Genomic DNA, 10,953 nt, shown 5'->3' with positions numbered 1-10,953 from the left:
TTATATGGGATTTTGGCTATGTATTTCTTTGCATACAATTCTCGTCCACATTAGACATGATATGCATGTAGGATAACTCACATAACAAGTAATGCAAGACCTAACCAAACTCAAATATCATCGCCCATAATAACCCAAACGGACAGATAACCTTCCAGGCACATCCCCATCCCAGGTACAACAAACCCAAGTGATCCTACCAACAGTACAGGACAAGCTTCACCCAAGATCGAGAATGATTTACCTTACATAACAACCCACTCTAGTAAACGAGGAATATCCTAGTACTCCAATGAATTCTCAATCCCATACGTTTCAGTCCATCCCCACAAAACCTTCCAGCCCTATCACTCTCAGGAGCTCCCAAGAAGAACCCGGTTATCTATTAGTCGTAATTCTCACGAGAACCGAACTACTCAACGTAGGTGCTGCCCACGGCTACCAGCTTCAGGACCATACTTTCCCCCTACACCCTCGCCCAACTTGCACTTTTGCGCCTCTGGTTCCTATTTCAGGGCCATAACTTGGATCTTTCCCTCCTTATCGCTCTTCACAGATGCAGATATGTCGGATGCATAATCCTCCCTCTGCCTCGTGATCGCGGCATCCGACCGACTTGGCGCTTGTTTTCTTTTTGGGGTCTCTTCATTAAACCCTTCAAGTGCGTAGCAGGAGTTATCTTCCTCTTGACGTGTACATCACATGGCATTCGAGCGGCTTGTTGTCTGTAATGTACCTGGTGTCATGGTTGTTCGGATAAGGTCGTCTCAAACTTGACACTGATGCACTTTTACCCCATTCATGGTGGGTCCCCCAGCTACCTATACGGTGGCAGATAATGTTATGGTTGCCGGACATAGTTTGTTATTTTTCCCTTTCTAGGAATTGTTACCTAAACCTCCATTTCCATTCTTTTTTTTATCGTTTATTTTTATCTTGTAATTTTAACAAAATAAACAACAATTTTTATATGATACTAACCTAGATTTTCCAAACCATTCATCATTCGTTCATTAACACTTAACTTTCCTCTACTTTCCACCTATTTTCAATCCAACAAATCAATAACTTTCATCATAACCTCCACAACCACTAACTCAGCCAAATCACACAAAACAAACAAACCGATTAAAAACAATATAAAAATAAACATCCTTTACACACCATCACACGCAATACACACCAAAACTTAACACACCACATTTCACAGCTCCACCTTTTACTTAAAATAAAAAACAAGATAAAAATACAAAACATTTACGCCAACAATAAGCCCAAAACACTACATTTATCTGTCCATGTAGCTTACAGCAAAGCATGACACTGAAGATGTCAAGACGGCTGCCACAAACACCCATGGACAAGAGACTTAGTCCTAACCTTACTGTTGGTTTTTGCCAGAATTACACATGCAAGTATCCGCATTCCAGTGTAAATGCCCTAAGCACCCTCTAACCAGGTCGATAGGAGCGGGTATCAGGCACACACAATTGTAGCCCAAGACGCCTTGCACTTGCCACACCCCCACGGGTACTCAGCAGTGATTAACATTAAGCAATGAGTGTAAACTTGACTTAGTCATGGCAACCTTAAGGGTCGGTAAATCCTGTGCCAGCCACCGCGGTCATACAGGAGACTCAAATTAACAGTATAACGGCGTAAAGGGTGGTAACATGCTATCTAAGTAACTAAGATTAAAAAGCAACTGAGCTGTAATAAGCCCAAGATGCTCATAAGGCCAACTACCAAAGAAGATCTTAGGCTGACGATTAATTGAAATCCACGAAAGCCAGGGCCCAAACTGGGATTAGATACCCCACTATGCCTGGCCCTAAATCTTGATGCTCTATGCTACCTGAGCATCCGCCCGAGAACTACGAGCACAAACGCTTAAAACTCTAAGGACTTGGCGGTGTCCCAAACCCACCTAGAGGAGCCTGTTCTGTAATCGATGATCCACGATATTACCTGACCACTCCTTGCTGAATCAGCCTACATACCGCCGTCGCCAGCCCACCCCCCCTGATGGTTCAACAGTGAGCGCAATAGTCCAATACACTAGTAAGACAGGTCAAGGTATAGCCCATGGAGTGGAAGCAATGGGCTACATTTTCTAGATTAGAACATTACGGCAAAAGGGTCTGAAATGGCCCTTAGAAGGCGGATTTAGCAGTAAAGTGGGACAATCGAGCCCTCTTTAAGCCGGCTCTGGGACACGTACATACCGCCCGTCACCCTCCTCACAAGCGACCCAAAACCCCCAATACATTAATACACTATCCAGCTAAAGAGGAGGCAAGTCGTAACAAGGTAAGTGTACCGGAAGGTGCACTTAGACAACCAAGACGTAGCTTACATGAAAGCATTCAGCTTACACCTGAAAAACATCTGCTAACACCAGATCGTCTTGATGCCAAATTCTAGCCCAACCACATTGACCTGGAATAACAAAGCTACTGCATACACCAAACTAAAGCATTCATTAGTCTTAGTATAGGCGATAGAAAAGACACCCATTGGCGCGATAGAGATCACGTACCGTAAGGGAAAGATGAAATAATAATGAAAAAACTAAGCTATAAACAGCAAAGATCAACCCTTGTACCTTTTGCATCATGGTCTAGCAAGAAAAACCAAGCAAAATGAGTTTAAGTTTGCCACCCCGAAACCTAAGCGAGCTACTTGTGAGCAGCTATTATTGAGCGAACCCGTCTCTGTTGCAAAAGAGTGGGATGACTTACTAGTAGAGGTGAAAAGCCAATCGAGCTGGGTGATAGCTGGTTGCCTGTGAAACGAATCTTAGTTCACTCTTAATTCTTCTCCAAGGAAACTAACAGAACCCTAATGAAGCGAATTAAGGGCAATTTAAAGGGGGTACAGCTCCTTTAAAAAAGAATACAATCTCTACGAGCGGATAAATAATCTATAGAAAGATCTCCTGTGGGCCTTCAAGCAGCCATCAACAAAGAGTGCGTTAAAGCTCTTCGACTAAAAAATATAAGAACTTCATGACTCCCTCATCATTAACAGGCTAACCTATATGTAAATAGGAGAATTAATGCTAGAATGAGTAACCAGGGTCCTCCCTCTACGACGCAAGCTTACATCTTTACATTATTAACAAATCACCCAGATACGACAAATCAAACAAGCAGAGTATCAGGTAAATTGTTAACCCGACAGAGGAGCGTCCATTAAGAAAGATTAAAACCTGTAAAAGGAACTAGGCAAACACATCAAGGCCCGACTGTTTACCAAAAACATAGCCTTCAGCAAACAACAAACAAGTATTGAAGGTGATGCCTGCCCTGTGACTTAGTGTTTAACGGCCGCGGTATCCTAACCGTGCAAAGGTAGCGCAATCAATTGTCTCATAAATCGGGACCAGTATGAATGGCTAAACGAGGTCTTAACTGTCTCTTACAGGCGATCGGTGAAATTGATCTCCCTGTGCAAAAGCAGGGATAACTACATAAGACGAGAAGACCCTGTGGAGCTTAAAAATCAGCAGCCACCCCTTCACACATTCACACCCACTGGGTACACGCTTTACAGGGAACTGGCCTGCATTTTTCGGTTGGGGCGACCTTGGAGAAAAAAAGATCCTCCAAAAATTAGACCACAACTCTAGACTGAGAGCGACCCCTCAACGTGCGAATAGCACCCAGACCCAATATAATTGATCAATGGACCAAGTTACCCCAGGGATAACAGCGCAATCTCCTCCGAGAGTCCGTATCGACGGGGAGGTTTACGACCTCGATGTTGGATCAGGACATCCTAGTGGTGCAGCCGCTACTAAGGGTTCGTTTGTTCAACGATTAATAGTCCTACGTGATCTGAGTTCAGACCGGAGCAATCCAGGTCGGTTTCCATCTATGATGAACTCTTCCCAGTACGAAAGGACAGGAAAAGTGAGGCCAATACTACAGGCAAGCCTTCGCCTTAAGTAATGAATCCAACTAAATTACGAAAGGCTATCACACTATAACTACGTCCTAGAAAAGGACCAGCTAGCGTGGCAGAGCTCGGAAAATGCAAAAGGCTTAAGTCCTTTATATCAGAGGTTCAAATCCTCTCCCTAGCTAAACTTTAAAATGACCAACTACCCTATTCTAGTAAACCTCATTATAGTACTATCTTATGCCATCCCCATCCTAATCGCCGTAGCCTTTTTAACCCTAGTAGAACGCAAAATCTTAAGCTACATGCAAGGCCGAAAAGGCCCTAATGTTGTAGGCCCTTTCGGACTCCTACAACCTGTAGCAGATGGGGTAAAACTATTCATCAAAGAACCAATCCGCCCATCAACATCCTCCCCAATCCTGTTTATTACTACCCCGATACTAGCCCTTCTCTTAGCAATCTCTATCTGAACTCCACTTCCAATCCCATTCCCCCTCGCAGACCTAAACCTAGGACTACTATTCATGTTAGCCATATCAAGCCTGGCAGTGTACTCCATCCTATGGTCTGGCTGGGCTTCCAACTCAAAATATGCCCTAATTGGATCTCTCCGAGCAGTAGCCCAAACAATTTCATACGAGGTTACTCTAGCAATTATCCTACTATCCATTATCCTTCTTAGCGGAAATTATACCTTAAGCACTCTAGCAGTTGTTCAAGAACCCCTATTCCTGATCTTCTCCTGCTGACCTCTAGCCATAATGTGATATGTGTCCACTCTAGCTGAAACAAATCGTGCCCCATTCGACCTCACAGAAGGAGAATCAGAACTAGTCTCAGGATTCAACGTAGAATATGCCGCAGGACCATTCGCCCTATTTTTCCTAGCAGAATATGCAAACATCATACTCATAAACACATTAACCGTAATTCTGTTCCTCAACCCAAGTCTATACAACCCCCCTCAGGAACTCTTCCCTGTAATCCTAGCCACAAAGGTCCTACTCCTCTCTATAGGGTTCTTATGAATTCGTGCCTCCTACCCACGATTCCGATATGACCAATTAATGCATCTACTATGAAAAAACTTCCTCCCACTAACACTTGCTCTATGTCTATGGCACATCAGCATGCCAATTTCCTATGCAGGTCTACCTCCCTACCTAAGGAACCACCAGGAAATGTGCCTGAACATCAAAAGGGTCACTATGATAAAGTGAACATAGAGGTACACCAGCCCTCTCATTTCCTACATCTTAGAAAAACAGGAATCGAACCTGTACAAGAGAGATCAAAACCCTCCATACTTCCTTTATATTATTTTCTAGTAGGGTCAGCTAATCAAGCTATCGGGCCCATACCCCGAAAATGATGGTTTAACCCCTTCCCCTGCTAATGAACCCCCAGGCAAAACTAATTTTTGTTACTAGCCTACTCCTAGGAACAACCATCACAATTTCGAGCAACCATTGAGTTATGGCCTGAACCGGCCTTGAAATCAACACACTCGCTATTTTACCCCTAATTTCAAAATCTCACCACCCCCGAGCCATTGAGGCAGCAACCAAATACTTTCTAGTTCAAGCAACTGCCTCAACCCTAGTACTATTCTCTAGCATAACTAATGCATGGTACACTGGACAGTGAGACATTACCCAGCTAACTCACCCAACATCCTCCCTAATCCTGACTGCAGCCATTTCAATGAAGCTAGGACTAGTACCTTTCCACTTTTGATTCCCAGAAGTCCTACAAGGCTCCCCCATCATCACCGGTCTTCTCCTATCAACAGCCATAAAATTCCCACCAATCACCCTACTCTATATAACTTCCCTATCCCTAAATCCCACACTACTGACTACCCTAGCCATTCTTTCTGTGGCCCTAGGAGGCTGAATAGGACTGAACCAGACACAAACCCGAAAAATTATGGCCTTCTCCTCTATCTCTCACCTAGGATGAATGGCCATTATCCTAGTCTACTACCCTAAACTTACTCTCCTAAATTTCTACCTATATGCTATAATAACTGCTGCCGTATTCCTAACCCTAAACTCAATAAAAGTCCTAAACCTATCTATACTAATGACTGCATGAACAAAAGCACCTTCACTTAGCACAATCCTCCTACTAACACTCCTATCCCTAGCCGGCCTCCCCCCTATGACCGGCTTCCTCCCAAAATGACTCATTATTCAAGAATTAACCAAACAAGACATGGCCCCAGCAGCAATCATCATCTCCCTTCTCTCACTGCTAGGCCTCTTCTTCTATCTTCGCCTTGCATATTGTGCAACAATCACACTTCCACCCCACACAACAAACCACATGAAACAGTGGCATACCAACAAACCAATCAACCCCTCAATCGCTGTTTTAACCACCCTATCCATCATGCTCCTCCCAATTTCTCCCATACTTGCTACCATCATCTAAAAAGAAACTTAGGTTTACTGAAACCGAAGGCCTTCAAAGCCTTAAACAAGAGTTAGACCCTCTTAGTTTCTGTTAAAATCCGCAGGGCGTTATCCTGCATCTTCTGAATGCAACTCAGATGCTTTAATTAAGCTAGGATTTCATACCCCTAGACAGATGGGTTTCGATCCCATGATACTATAGTTAACAGCTATATGCCCCAAACCAACAGGCTTCTGTCTAATAGGCTCCGGTGCACTATCAATGCACATCAATGAGCTTGCAACTCACCATGAACTTCACTACAGAGCCGATAAGAAGAGGAATTGAACCTCTGTAAAAAGGACTACAGCCTAACGCTTATACACTCAGCCATCTTACCTGTGACTTTCATCAACCGATGACTATTCTCAACCAACCACAAAGACATTGGCACTCTGTACCTAATCTTCGGAGCGTGAGCCGGAATAGTAGGTACCGCCCTAAGCCTCCTCATCCGAGCAGAACTAGGCCAACCAGGCGCTCTGCTAGGAGACGATCAAATCTACAATGTAATCGTTACAGCTCATGCCTTTGTCATAATCTTCTTTATAGTAATGCCAATCATAATCGGAGGATTTGGAAACTGACTAGTCCCTCTAATGATTGGTGCCCCAGACATAGCATTCCCACGAATAAACAACATAAGCTTCTGACTCCTCCCACCCTCCTTCCTTCTCCTTCTAGCCTCTTCCACAGTAGAAGCAGGAGCAGGAACAGGATGAACTGTGTACCCGCCACTAGCTGGCAACCTAGCCCACGCTGGAGCCTCAGTCGACCTAGCCATCTTCTCGCTACATCTAGCAGGTATCTCCTCCATCCTAGGGGCAATTAACTTCATCACCACAGCAATTAACATAAAACCCCCAGCCCTCTCACAATACCAAACCCCTCTGTTCGTATGATCCGTACTAATTACCGCAGTACTACTCCTTCTCTCCCTACCTGTACTTGCTGCCGGAATTACTATGCTTCTAACAGACCGTAACCTCAACACCACATTCTTCGACCCAGCAGGAGGAGGAGACCCAGTACTATACCAACACCTGTTCTGATTCTTTGGACATCCTGAAGTTTATATCCTAATTCTACCAGGATTCGGTATCATCTCCCACGTTGTAGCATACTACGCAGGAAAAAAAGAACCATTTGGCTACATAGGAATAGTATGAGCCATGCTATCCATCGGATTCCTAGGCTTCATTGTCTGAGCACACCACATGTTTACTGTCGGAATGGACGTAGACACTCGAGCATACTTCACATCTGCCACCATAATCATTGCTATCCCAACCGGAATTAAAGTGTTTAGCTGACTAGCAACCCTTCACGGAGGGACAATCAAATGAGACCCACCAATGCTGTGAGCTCTAGGATTCATCTTCCTCTTCACTATTGGTGGACTAACAGGAAACTTCCACTACGTTCTATCCATAGGAGCAGTATTTGCAATCCTAGCAGGATTTACCCACTGATTCCCACTATTCACCGGATACACCCTGCACTCTACATGAGCTAAAATCCACTTCGGAGTAATATTCGTAGGAGTAAACCTAACTTTCTTCCCACAGCACTTCCTTGGACTAGCCGGCATGCCACGACGATACTCAGACTACCCAGACGCTTACACCCTATGAAACACTATCTCATCAGTAGGCTCACTAATCTCTCTAACTGCCGTAATCATGCTAATATTCATCATCTGAGAAGCTTTCGCATCCAAACGTAAAGCCCTACAACCAGAACTAGTTAATACAAATGTAGAATGAATCCACGGCTGCCCACCACCATTCCATACATTTGAAGAACCAGCCTTCGTTCAAGTTCAAGAAAGGAAGGAGTCGAACCCCCATATGTTGGTTTCAAGCCAACCGCATAAACCACTTATGCTTCTTTCTCATTTAGAGGTGTTAGTAAAACTATTACATAGTCTTGTCAAGACTAAATTACAGGTGAAAACCCAGTACACCTCAAACACAAATATGGCCAACCACATACAATTCGGTTTTCAAGACGCTTCATCCCCTATCATAGAAGAACTAGTAGAATTCCACGACCACGCCCTAATAACTGCCCTAGCTATTTGCAGCCTGGTACTATACCTACTAACCATAATACTCACTGAAAAACTATCATCCAGCACAGTCGATGCACAAGAAATCGAACTTGTCTGAACAATTCTTCCTGCAATCGTCCTAATCATGCTTGCTCTACCATCCCTACAAATTCTCTACATAATGGATGAAATTAACGAGCCAGATCTGACTCTAAAAGCCATTGGACATCAATGGTACTGAACCTACGAATACACCGACTTCAAGGACCTAACATTTGACTCTTACATAACACCAACTGCAGACCTACCACTAGGCCACTTCCGACTACTAGAAGTGGACCATCGTGTAGTCGTCCCAATGGAGTCACTAGTCCGAGTCATTGTTACTGCCGACGACGTACTTCACTCATGAGCCGTCCCAAGCCTAGGCGTAAAAACTGACGCAATCCCAGGACGACTAAATCAAACTTCATTCACCGCTACCCGACCCGGAGTATTCTACGGCCAATGCTCAGAAATCTGCGGGGCTAACCACAGCTTCATACCAATTGTAGTTGAATCTGCCCCACTCGCCAACTTCGAAAGCTGATCCTCTCTACTATCATCCTAATCATTAAGAAGCTATGAACCAGCGCTAGCCTTTTAAGCTAGAGAAAGAGGACTATTCATCCTCCTTAATGATATGCCTCAACTAAACCCAAATCCATGATTTTTTATCATGCTAACTTCGTGACTCACCTATTCCATAATCATCCAACCTAAACTACTATCCTTCATCTCCATAAATCCTCCACTCAACAAAGCTCAAACAACCCCAACTACCACCCCCTGAACCTGACCATGAACCTAAGCTTCTTCAACCAATTCTCAAGTCCATCCCTACTAGGCATCCCCCTAATCCTAATTGCAATAACATTCCCTGCTCTCCTACTACCAACCCAAAACAACCGATGAATCACTGACCGCCTATCCACCCTACAATCATGATTCATTAACCTAGTTACAAAACAACTAATAATACCACTAAGCAACAAGGGACATAAATGAGCCTTAATCCTAACATCTCTAATAATCTTCCTATTACTAATCAACCTTCTAGGCCTACTACCCTACACATTCACCCCAACAACCCAACTCTCCATAAACCTAGCCCTAGCAATTCCCCTATGACTTGCCACTTTACTTACAGGACTACGAAACCAACCCTCAGTCTCCCTAGGACACCTCCTACCAGAAGGTACCCCAACTCCATTAATCCCAGCCCTAATCCTAATCGAAACAACTAGCCTTCTTATTCGTCCCCTAGCCCTAGGTGTCCGTCTCACAGCCAACCTCACAGCAGGCCACCTACTAATCCAACTAATCTCAACAGCCACTGCCGCCCTAATCTCAACAATACCAATAATCTCACTACTAACACTATTAGTCCTATTCCTACTTACAATCCTAGAAGTGGCAGTAGCCATAATCCAAGCCTACGTATTTGTGCTACTACTGAGCCTGTACCTACAAGAAAATATCTAAACCACCAATGACTCACCAAGCACACTCTTACCACATAGTTGACCCTAGCCCATGACCCATTCTAGGAGCAGCCGCCGCTCTCCTCACTACATCCGGCCTAACCATGTGATTCCACTACAACTCACCCTACCTACTAATCATAGGACTCACTTCTACTGCCCTGGTAATACTTCAATGATGACGTGACATCATTCGAGAAAGTACATTCCAGGGTCACCACACACCTACAGTACAAAAAGGCCTACGATATGGAATAGTCCTGTTCATCACATCAGAAGCCTTCTTCTTCCTAGGCTTCTTCTGAGCATTCTTCCACTCCAGCTTAGCCCCAACACCAGAACTAGGAGGACAGTGACCCCCAGTTGGAATTAAACCTCTAAACCCAATGGACGTCCCCCTCCTAAACACTGCCATCCTCCTTGCTTCAGGGGTTACAGTCACATGAGCACATCACAGCATTATAGAAGCCAACCGAAAACAAGCAATCCACGCCCTCACCCTTACAGTCCTCCTAGGCTTTTACTTCACCGGCCTACAAGCTATGGAATACTATGAAGCTCCATTCTCCATCGCCGATGGGGTATATGGCTCTACCTTCTTCGTAGCAACTGGATTCCACGGCCTCCATGTAATCATCGGCTCCACATTCCTCCTAGTATGCCTTCTACGCCTAATCAAATACCATTTTACACCAAAACACCACTTTGGCTTCGAAGCAGCAGCTTGATACTGACACTTTGTAGATGTCGTATGACTATTCCTCTATATGACTATCTACTGATGAGGATCCTACTCTTCTAGTATATTAATTACAATCGACTTCCAATCCTTAAAATCTGGTTTAAACCCAGAGAAGAGTAATGAACATAATCCTATTCATAATAATCTCATCTCTAACTCTAAGTGTCATCCTCACTGCATTAAACTTCTGACTAGCACAAATAAACCCAGACTCAGAGAAACTATCCCCATACGAATGTGGATTTGACCCACTAGGATCCGCCCGGCTGCCA

General features: G+C 44.2%; 1 pseudogene; it reads left to right on the top strand.

The window, feature by feature from the left end:
- The first annotated feature begins 3,686 nt into the window (after positions 1 to 3,686).
- Positions 3,687 to 10,732, top strand: LOC108444683 (annotated as a pseudogene).
- The last annotated feature ends 221 nt before the right edge of the window (positions 10,733 to 10,953 follow it).

Source organism: Corvus brachyrhynchos, unplaced genomic scaffold (genome assembly GCF_000691975.1).
Source record: "Corvus brachyrhynchos isolate BGI_N302 unplaced genomic scaffold, ASM69197v1 scaffold1772, whole genome shotgun sequence".
NCBI classification, from domain to species: Eukaryota; Metazoa; Chordata; class Aves; order Passeriformes; family Corvidae; genus Corvus; species Corvus brachyrhynchos.
This window is presented reverse-complemented; position numbering and strand designations above follow the sequence as displayed.